This window comes from Syngnathus leptorhynchus, unplaced genomic scaffold (genome assembly GCF_054491065.1).
Source record: "Syngnathus leptorhynchus isolate UIUO unplaced genomic scaffold, UIUO_Slep HiC_scaffold_900, whole genome shotgun sequence".
Classification (NCBI taxonomy): domain Eukaryota; kingdom Metazoa; phylum Chordata; class Actinopteri; order Syngnathiformes; family Syngnathidae; genus Syngnathus; species Syngnathus leptorhynchus.
The window spans coordinates 1-10,000 of NW_028232722.1; positions in this window are offsets into that span (position 1 = coordinate 1).

Sequence of the window (10,000 nt, forward strand, 5' to 3'; positions counted from 1 at the left end):
GGATAAAAAAAAGAACCGGGCTGGATCAAAAAAGAACCGGGCGACCCGTTAAAATTGCTTAGCCGAGGTCCTGGAAGCCTAACACGGCGTGATCTTGTGCAAAAAGCCGCTCCCGAGCTCCAGCTGGAAGTGTAAAAAGAACCGGGCTGGATAAAAAAAGAACCGGGCTGGATAAAAAAAAGAACCGGGCGACCCGTTAAAATTGCTTAGCCGAGGTCCTGGAAGCCTAACACGGCGTGTTCTTGTGCAAAAAGCCGCTCCCGAGCTCCAGCTGGAAGTGTAAAAAGAACCAGGCTGGATAAAAAAAAGAACCGGGCTGGATCAAAAAAGAACCGGGCGACCCGTTAAAATTGCTTAGCCGAGGTCCTGGAAGCCTAACACGGCGTGATCTTGTGCAAAAAGCCGCTCCCGAGCTCCAGCTGGAAGTGTAAAAAGAACCGGGCTGGATAAAAAAAGAACCGGGCTGGATAAAAAAAAGAACCGGGCGACCCGTTAAAATTGCTTAGCCGAGGTCCTGGAAGCCTAACACGGCGTGATCTTGTGCAAAAAGCCGCTCCCGAGCTCCAGCTGGAAGTGTAAAAAGAACCAGGCTGGATAAAAAAAAGAACCGGGCTGGATCAAAAAAGAACCGGGCGACCCGTTAAAATTGCTTAGCCGAGGTCCTGGAAGCCTAACACGGCGTGTTCTTGTGCAAAAAGCCGCTCCCGAGCTCCAGCTGGAAGTGTAAAAAGAACCGGGCTGGATAAAAAAAAGAACCGGGCTGGTTCAAAAAAGAACCGGGCAACCCGTTAAAATTGCTTAGCCGAGGTCCTGGAAGCCTAACACGGCGTGTTCTTGTGCAAAAAGCCGCTCCCGAGCTCCAGCTGGAAGTGTAAAAAGAACCAGGCTGGATAAAAAAAAGAACCGGGCTGGATCAAAAAAGAACCGGGCGACCCGTTAAAATTGCTTAGCCGAGGTCCTGGAAGCCTAACACGGCGTGTTCTTGTGCAAAAAGCCGCTCCCGAGCTCCAGCTGGAAGTGTAAAAAGAACCAGGCTGGATAAAAAAAAGAACCGGGCTGGTTCAAAAAAGAACCGGGCAACCCGTTAAAATTGCTTAGCCGAGGTCCTGGAAGCCTAACACGGCGTGATCTTGTGCAAAAAGCCGCTCCCGAGCTCCAGCTGGAAGTGTAAAAAGAACCGGGCTGGATAAAAAAAGAACCGGGCTGGATAAAAAAAAAGAACCGGGCGACCCGTTAAAATTGCTTAGCCGAGGTCCTGGAAGCCTAACACGGCGTGATCTTGTGCAAAAAGCCGCTCCCGAGCTCCAGCTGGAAGTGTAAAAAGAACCAGGCTGGATAAAAAAAAGAACCGGGCTGGATCAAAAAAGAACCGGGCGACCCGTTAAAATTGCTTAGCCGAGGTCCTGGAAGCCTAACACGGCGTGATCTTGTGCAAAAAGCCGCTCCCGAGCTCCAGCTGGAAGTGTAAAAAGAACCGGGCTGGATAAAAAAAGAACCGGGCTGGATAAAAAAAAGAACCGGGCGACCCGTTAAAATTGCTTAGCCGAGGTCCTGGAAGCCTAACACGGCGTGATCTTGTGCAAAAAGCCGCTCCCGAGCTCCAGCTGGAAGTGTAAAAAGAACCAGGCTGGATAAAAAAAAGAACCGGGCTGGATCAAAAAAGAACCGGGCGACCCGTTAAAATTGCTTAGCCGAGGTCCTGGAAGCCTAACACGGCGTGTTCTTGTGCAAAAAGCCGCTCCCGAGCTCCAGCTGGAAGTGTAAAAAGAACCGGGCTGGATAAAAAAAAGAACCGGGCTGGTTCAAAAAAGAACCGGGCAACCCGTTAAAATTGCTTAGCCGAGGTCCTGGAAGCCTAACACGGCGTGTTCTTGTGCAAAAAGCCGCTCCCGAGCTCCAGCTGGAAGTGTAAAAAGAACCAGGCTGGATAAAAAAAAGAACCGGGCTGGATCAAAAAAGAACCGGGCGACCCGTTAAAATTGCTTAGCCGAGGTCCTGGAAGCCTAACACGGCGTGTTCTTGTGCAAAAAGCCGCTCCCGAGCTCCAGCTGGAAGTGTAAAAAGAACCAGGCTGGATAAAAAAAAGAACCGGGCTGGATCAAAAAAGAACCGGGCGACCCGTTAAAATTGCTTAGCTGAGGTCCTGGAAGCCTAACACGGCGTGATCTTGTGCAAAAAGCCGCTCCCGAGCTCCAGCTGGAAGTGTAAAAAGAACCGGGCTGGATAAAAAAAAAGAACCGGGCTGGTTCAAAAAAGAACCGGGCAACCCGTTAAAATTGCTTAGCCGAGGTCCTGGAAGCCTAACCCGGCGTGATCTTGTGCAAAAAGCCGCTCCCGAGCTCCAGCTGGAAGTGTAAAAAGAACCGGGCTGGATAAAAAAAAAGAACCGGGCTGGTTCAAAAAAGAACCGGGCAACCCGTTAAAATTGCTTAGCCGAGGTCCTGGAAGCCTAACCCGGCGTGATCTTGCCCGAAAGTCGGCCTCTATACTTCCATTTTAGGTACCAGGGGCTATTAGTGTACTTGGTCCCACTAGTCAGTGTACTCATCCAGTTACCCCCCGTTTTCCAAAACACCATCGGCACGTATAAGGGGGGGACTCTTGAGAGAGATGAGGTATATGGCAGCGCAACACCAATCCGCTCCGCGCTGGTTCCCATGTCGGCTACGGATGAATAAAACCAGCCTGTCCCCCCTGGAGCTCACGAGACACGGAATTTTTTCTAAGTGCCAACGGCTCTTCCGAGCAAACGTGTCCGCTCCGGCTGGTTCCCCCGTCGGCCTCGAATGACGAAAAATGCCGGTCTCCGCCCGGAGCTCATGACAAACGAAAAATTTTCTAAGTGCCAACGGCACTAGCGAGCGAATGTGTCCGCTCGGCGCTGGTTCCCGGGTCGAACCCGGAAGACGAAAAACGCCGCTCTCCGCCCGGAGCTCATGACAAACGAAAAATTTTCTAAGTGCCAACGGCACTAGCGAGCGAATGTGTCCGCTCGGCGCTGGTTCCCGGGTCGAACCCGGAAGACGAAAAACGCCGCTCTCCGCCCGGAGCTCATGACAAACGAAAAATTTTCTAAGTGCCAACGGCACTAGCGAGCGAATGTGTCCGCTCGGCGCTGGTTCCCGGGTCGAACCCGGAAGACGAAAAACGCCGCTCTCCGCCCGGAGCTCATGACAAACGAAAAACTTTCTAAGTGCCAACGGCACTAGCGAGCGAATGTGTCCGCTCGGCGCTGGTTCCCGGGTCGAACCCGGAAGACGAAAAACGCCGCTCTCCGCCCGGAGCTCATTACAAACGAAAAATGTTCTAAGTGCCAACGGCACTAGCGAGCGAATGTGTCCGCTCGGCGCTGGTTCCCGGGTCGAACCCGGAAGACGAAAAACGCCGCTCTCCGCCCGGAGCTCATGACAAACGAAAAATTTTCTAAGTGCCAACGGCACTAGCGAGCGAATGTGTCCGCTCGGCGCTGGTTCCCGGGTCGAACCCGGAAGACGAAAAACGCCGCTCTCCGCCCGGAGCTCATGACAAACGAAAAATTTTCTAAGTGCCAACGGCACTAGCGAGCGAATGTGTCCGCTCGGCGCTGGTTCCCGGGTCGAACCCGGAAGACAAAAAACGCCGGTCTCCGCCCGGAGCTCATGACAAACGAAAAATTTTCTAAGTGCCAACGGCACTAGCGAGCGAATGTGTCCGCTCGGCGCTGGTTCCCGGGTCGAACCCGGAAGACGAAAAACGCCGCTCTCCGCCCGGAGCTCATGACAAACGAAAAATTTTCTAAGTGCCAACGGCACTTGCGAGCGAATGTGTCCGCTCGGCGCTGGTTCCCGGGTCGGACCCGGAAGACGAAAAACGCCGGTCTCCGCCCGGAGCTCATGACAAACGAAAAATTTTCTAAGTGCCAACGGCACTAGCGAGCGAATGTGTCCGCTCGGCGCTGGTTCCCGGGTCGGACCCGGAAGACGAAAAACGCCGGTCCTCGCCTGGAGGTCCCAGCAAAATCGGCGAAAAAACGACTAAGTGTCAACTTTCGAAAAAACGACTAAGTGCCCACGGCTCTGCGGGGCTTGTGAGTCCGCCCCGCGCCGGTTCGGTGGTCGGCCTCAAAAAGCAAAAAATCAGCCTCTCTCCCTGGAGCTCACCTCGAGGTACCAGGGGGTGAGGTACCCGGGCTAAGGTGCAGTACCTTTTTTGGTCTTCAGGTGCGCCAGAGTACAATGAAATGGTCCCAGTAGTCAGTGTACTCATCGACTTTCCCCCCGTTTTCCAAAGCACCTCGTTTACGAGTATGGAGGAGATGGTGCTGGTCTCCCCACGGCGTCGGACACGCCGTCCTCGACAGCACAAGGTCGGATAGAAGACCTGGAAACCGCCGTGGCACGCGCTGGAGGTGGGCACTTTGGCGAAAAAACGACTAAGTGTCAACTTTCGAAAAAACGACTAAGTGTCAACTTTCGAAAAAACGGCTAAGTGTCAACTTTCGAAAAAACGACTAAGTGTCACCTCTCTGAAAAAATGGCAAAGTGTCGCCTCTCTGAAATTTTTCTAAGTGCCCACGGCTCTGCGGGCTCGTGCATCCGAGCCGCGCCGGTTCTGCAACCGGCCTAGAATGACGAAAAATAACGGTCTCCTCCTGGAGCTCACAGCCAATTGTGGCGAAAAAGTGGCAAAGTGCCCACGGCCCTGCCGAGCTTTGGCGTCCGCTCAGCGCCGGTGCCGCAGTCGGCCTCGAATGACGAAAAATGACGGTCTCCTCCTGGAGCTCACAGCCAACTTGGCAAAAAGTTTCTAAGTGCCCACGGCCCTGCCGAGCTTTGGCGTCCGCCCAGCGCCGGTTCCGCAGTCGGCCTCGAATGACGAAAAATAACGGTCTCCTCCTGGAGCTCACAGCCAACTTGGCAAAAAGTTTCTAAGTGCCCACGGCCCTGCCGAGCTTTGGCGTCCGCTCAGCGCCGGTGCCGCAGTCGGCCTCGAATGACGAAAAATGACGGTCTCCTCCTGGAGCTCACAGCCAACTTGGCAAAAAGTTTCTAAGTGCCCACGGCCCTGCCGAGCTTTGGCGTCCGCCCAGCGCCGGTTCCGCAGTCGGCCTCGAATGACGAAAAATAACGGTCTCCTCCTGGAGCTCACAGCCAACTTGGCAAAAAGTTTCTAAGTGCCCACGGCCCTGCCGAGCTTTGGCGTCCGCTCAGCGCCGGTGCCGCAGTCGGCCTCGAATGACGAAAAATGACGGTCTCCTCCTGGAGCTCACAGCCAACTTGGCAAAAAGTTTCTAAGTGCCCACGGCCCTGCCGAGCTTTGGCGTCCGCCCAGCGCCGGTTCCGCAGTCGGCCTCGAATGACGAAAAATAACGGTCTCCTCCTGGAGCTCACAGCCAACTTGGCAAAAAGTTTCTAAGTGCCCACGGCCCTGCCGAGCTTTGGCGTCCGCCCAGCGCCGGTTCCGCAGTCGGCCTCGAATGACGAAAAATAACGGTCTCCTCCTGGAGCTCACAGCCAACTTGGCAAAAAGTTTCTAAGTGCCCACGGCCCTGCCGAGCTTTGGCGTCCGCCCAGCGCCGGTTCCGCAGTCGGCCTCGAATGACGAAAAATAACGGTCTCCTCCTGGAGCTCACAGCCAACTTGGCAAAAAGTTTCTAAGTGCCCACGGCCCTGCCGAGCTTTGGCGTCCGCTCAGCGCCGGTTCCGCAGTCGGCCTCGAATGACGAAAAATGACGGTCTCCTCCTGGAGCTCACAGCCAACTTGGCAAAAAGTTTCTAAGTGCCCACGGCCCTGCCGAGCTTTGGCGTCCGCCCAGCGCCGGTTCCGCAGTCGGCCTCGAATGACGAAAAATAACGGTCTCCTCCTGGAGCTCACAGCCAACTTGGCAAAAAGTTTCTAAGTGCCCACGGCCCTGCCGAGCTTTGGCGTCCGCCCAGCGCCGGTTCCGCAGTCGGCCTCGAATGACGAAAAATAACGGTCTCCTCCTGGAGCTCACAGCCAACTTGGCAAAAAGTTTCTAAGTGCCCACGGCCCTGCCGAGCTTTGGCGTCCGCTCAGCGCCGGTGCCGCAGTCGGCCTCGAATGACGAAAAATGACGGTCTCCTCCTGGAGCTCACAGCCAACTTGGCAAAAAGTTTCTAAGTGCCCACGGCCCTGCCGAGCTTTGGCATCCGCCCAGCGCCGGTTCCGCAGTCGGCCTCGAATGACGAAAAATAACGGTCTCCTCCTGGAGCTCACAGCCAACTTGGCAAAAAGTTTCTAAGTGCCCACGGCCCTGCCGAGCTTTGGCGTCCGCCCAGCGCCGGTTCCGCAGTCGGCCTCGAATGACGAAAAATAACGGTCTCCTCCTGGAGCTCACAGCCAACTTGGCAAAAAGTTTCTAAGTGCCCACGGCCCTGCCGAGCTTTGGCATCCGCCCAGCGCCGGTTCCGCAGTCGGCCTCGAATGACGAAAAATGACGGTCTCCTCCTGGAGCTCACAGCCAACTTGGCAAAAAGTTTCTAAGTGCCCACGGCCCTGCCGAGCTTTGGCGTCCGCCCAGCGCCGGTTCCGCAGTCGGCCTCGAATGACGAAAAATAACGGTCTCCTCCTGGAGCTCACAGCCAACTTGGCAAAAAGTTTCTAAGTGCCCACGGCCCTGCCGAGCTTTGGCGTCCGCTCAGCGCCGGTGCCGCAGTCGGCCTCGAATGACGAAAAATGACGGTCTCCTCCTGGAGCTCACAGCCAACTTGGCAAAAAGTTTCTAAGTGCCCACGGCCCTGCCGAGCTTTGGCGTCCGCCCAGCGCCGGTTCCGCAGTCGGCCTCGAATGACGAAAAATAACGGTCTCCTCCTGGAGCTCACAGCCAACTTGGCAAAAAGTTTCTAAGTGCCCACGGCCCTGCCGAGCTTTGGCGTCCGCCCAGCGCCGGTTCCGCAGTCGGCCTCGAATGACGAAAAATAACGGTCTCCTCCTGGAGCTCACAGCCAACTTGGCAAAAAGTTTCTAAGTGTCACATCTGTGAAAAAACGACTAAGTGTCAACTTTCGAAAAAACGGCTAAGTGTCAACTTTCGAAAAAACGGCAAAGTGTCACATCTCTGAAAAAACGGCTAAGTGTCGACTTTCGAAAAAACGGCTAAGTGTCAACTTTCGAAAAAACGGCAAAGTGTCACATCTCTGAAAAAACGGCTAAGTGTCACATCTCTGAAAAAACGGCTAAGTGTCACATCTCTGAAAAAACGGCTAAGTGTCGCCTCTCTGAAAAAACGGCAAAGTGTCAACTTTCGAAAAAACGACAGAGTGTCGCCTCTCTGAAAAAACGACTAAGTGTCGACTCTGAGAAAATGGCAAAGTGCCCACGGCTCTGCGGGCTCGTGCATCCGACCCGCGCCGGTTCCCCAGCCGGCCTGATATAAGGCAAAACCAGCCTCTCCGCCTGGAGCTCAGAGCCAACTTGGCGAATATTTTCTAAGTGCCCACGGCTCTGCGTGGCTACGGCGTCTGCCCAGCGCCGGTTCCTGGGTCGAACCCCGAGGACGAGGAATGCCGGTCTCCGCCTGGAGGTCCCAGCTTAATCGGCGAAAATTTTCTAAGTGCCCACGGCTCTGCCGGGCTCGTGCATCCGACCCGCGCCGGTTCCCCAGCCGGCCTGAAATAAGGCAAAACCAGGCTCTCCCCCTGGAGCTCAGAGCCAATTGTGGCGAAAAAACGACTAAGTGTCAACTTTCGAAAAAACGACTAAGTGTCAACTTTCCAAAAAAACGGCTAAGTGTCGACTTTCGAAAAAACGGCTAAGTGTCAACTTTCGAAAAAACGACTAAGTGTCGCCTCTGAAAAAACGACTAAGTGTCGCCTCTCTGAAAAAACGACTAAGTGCCCACGGCTCTGCGGGGCTTGTGAGTCCGCCCCGCGCCGGTTCGGCGGTCGGCCTCAAAAAGCGAAAAATCAGCCTCTCTCCCTGGAGCTCACCAAAAATTTGTCGAAATTTTTCTAAGTTCTCCTCGAGGTACCAGGGGGTGAGGTACCCGGGCTAAGGTGCAGTACCTTTTTTGGTCTTCAGGTGCGCCAGAGTACAATGAAATGGTCCCAGTAGTCAGTGTACTCATCGACTTTCCCCCCGTTTTCCAAAGCACCCCGTTTACGAATATGGAGGAGATGGTGCTGGTCTCCCCACGGCGTCGGACACGCCGTCCTCGACAGCACAAGGTCGGATAGAAGACCTGAAAAGCGCCGTGGCACGCGCTGGAGGTGTCACTGTGGCGAAAAAGTGACTAAGTGTCAACTTTCGAAAAAACGGCTAAGTGTCAACTTTCGAAAAAACGGCTAAGTGTCAACTTTCGAAAAAACGGCTAAGTGTCACCTCTCTGAAAAAACGGCAAAGTGTCAACTTTCGAAAAAACGACTAAGTGTCAACTTTCGAAAAAACGACTAAGTGTCACCTCTCTGAAAAAATGGCAAAGTGTCAACTGCGAATGTGGTGGTGCATGGAAGGAAGTGGAGGACGGCCGCCTCCTTAAACACAGGCCGGAGAGGAGCGTCAGGGCCAGGCTCCTCAAACATGGACCGAGTGTCGCCCTTAACACAGACCAAGGGGAGGACGGCCGCCTCCTTAAACACAGGCCGGAGAGGAGCGTCAGGGCCAGGCTCCTCAAACATGGACCGAGTGTCGCCCTTAACACAGACCAAGGGGAGGACGGCCGCCTCCTTAAACACAGGCCGGAGAGGAGCGTCAGGGCCAGGCTCCTCAAACATGGACCGAGTGTCGCCCTTAACACAGACCAAGGGGAGGACGGCCGCCTCCTTAAACACAGGCCGGAGAGGAGCGTCAGGGCCAGGCTCCTCAAACATGGACCGAGTGTCGCCCTTAACACGGACCAAGGGGAGGACGGCCGCCTCCTTAAACACAGGCCGGAGAGGAGCGTCAGGGCCAGGCTCCTCAAACATGGACCGAGTGTCGCCCTTAACACGGACCAAGGGGAGGACGGCCGCCTCCTTAAACACAGGCCGGAGAGGAGCGTCAGGGCCAGGCTCCTCAAACATGGACCGAGTGTCGCCCTTAACACAGACCAAGGGGAGGACGGCCGCCTCCTTAAACACAGGCCGGAGAGGAGCGTCAGGGCCAGGCTCCTCAAACATGGACCGAGTGTCGCCCTTAACACGGACCAAGGGGAGGACGGCCGCCTCCTTAAACACAGGCCGGAGAGGAGCGTCAGGGCCAGGCTCCTCAAACATGGACCGAGTGTCGCCCTTAACACGGACCAAGGGGAGGACGGCCGCCTCCTTAAACACAGGCCGGAGAGGAGCGTCAGGGCCAGGCTCCTCAAACATGGACAGAGTGTCGCCCTTAACACAGACCAAGCGGAGGACGGCCGCCTCCCTAAATACAGGCCGAACCGGAGCGCGAGTGTCGCTCCTTAAACACGGACCGAGTGGAGGACGGCCGCCTCCTTAAACACAGGCCGAACAAAATGACACAAAGTGTCAACTGCGAATGTTGTCCATCCAAGGAAGGAGCGTGATGCCCGGCCGGCTCCTTAAACACAGGCCGAGAGTCGCCCCGGACGGTCCGCCTCGCGGCGCCCGTCTGCTCGGATAAAATGACACAAAGTGTCAACTACGAATGTTGTCCATCCAAGGAGGGAGCGTGATGCCCGGCCGGCTCCGAAAACACAGGCCGAGAGTCGCCCCGGACGGTCCGCCTCGCGGCGCCCGTCTGCTCGGATAAAATGACACAAAGTGTCAACTGCGAATGTTGTCCATCCAAGGAAGGAGCGTGATGCCCGGCCGGCTCCTTAAACACAGGCCGAGAGTCGCCCCGGACGGTCCGCCTCGCGGCGCCCGTCTGCTCGGATAAAATGACACAAAGTGTCAACTACGAATGTTGTCCATCCAAGGAGGGAGCGTGATGCCCGGCCGGCTCCGAAAACACAGGCCGAGAGTCGCCCCGGACGGTCCGCCTCGCGGCGCCCGTCTGCTCGGATAAAATGACACAAAGTGTCAACTGCGAATGTTGTCCATCCAAGGAAGGAGCGTGATGCCCG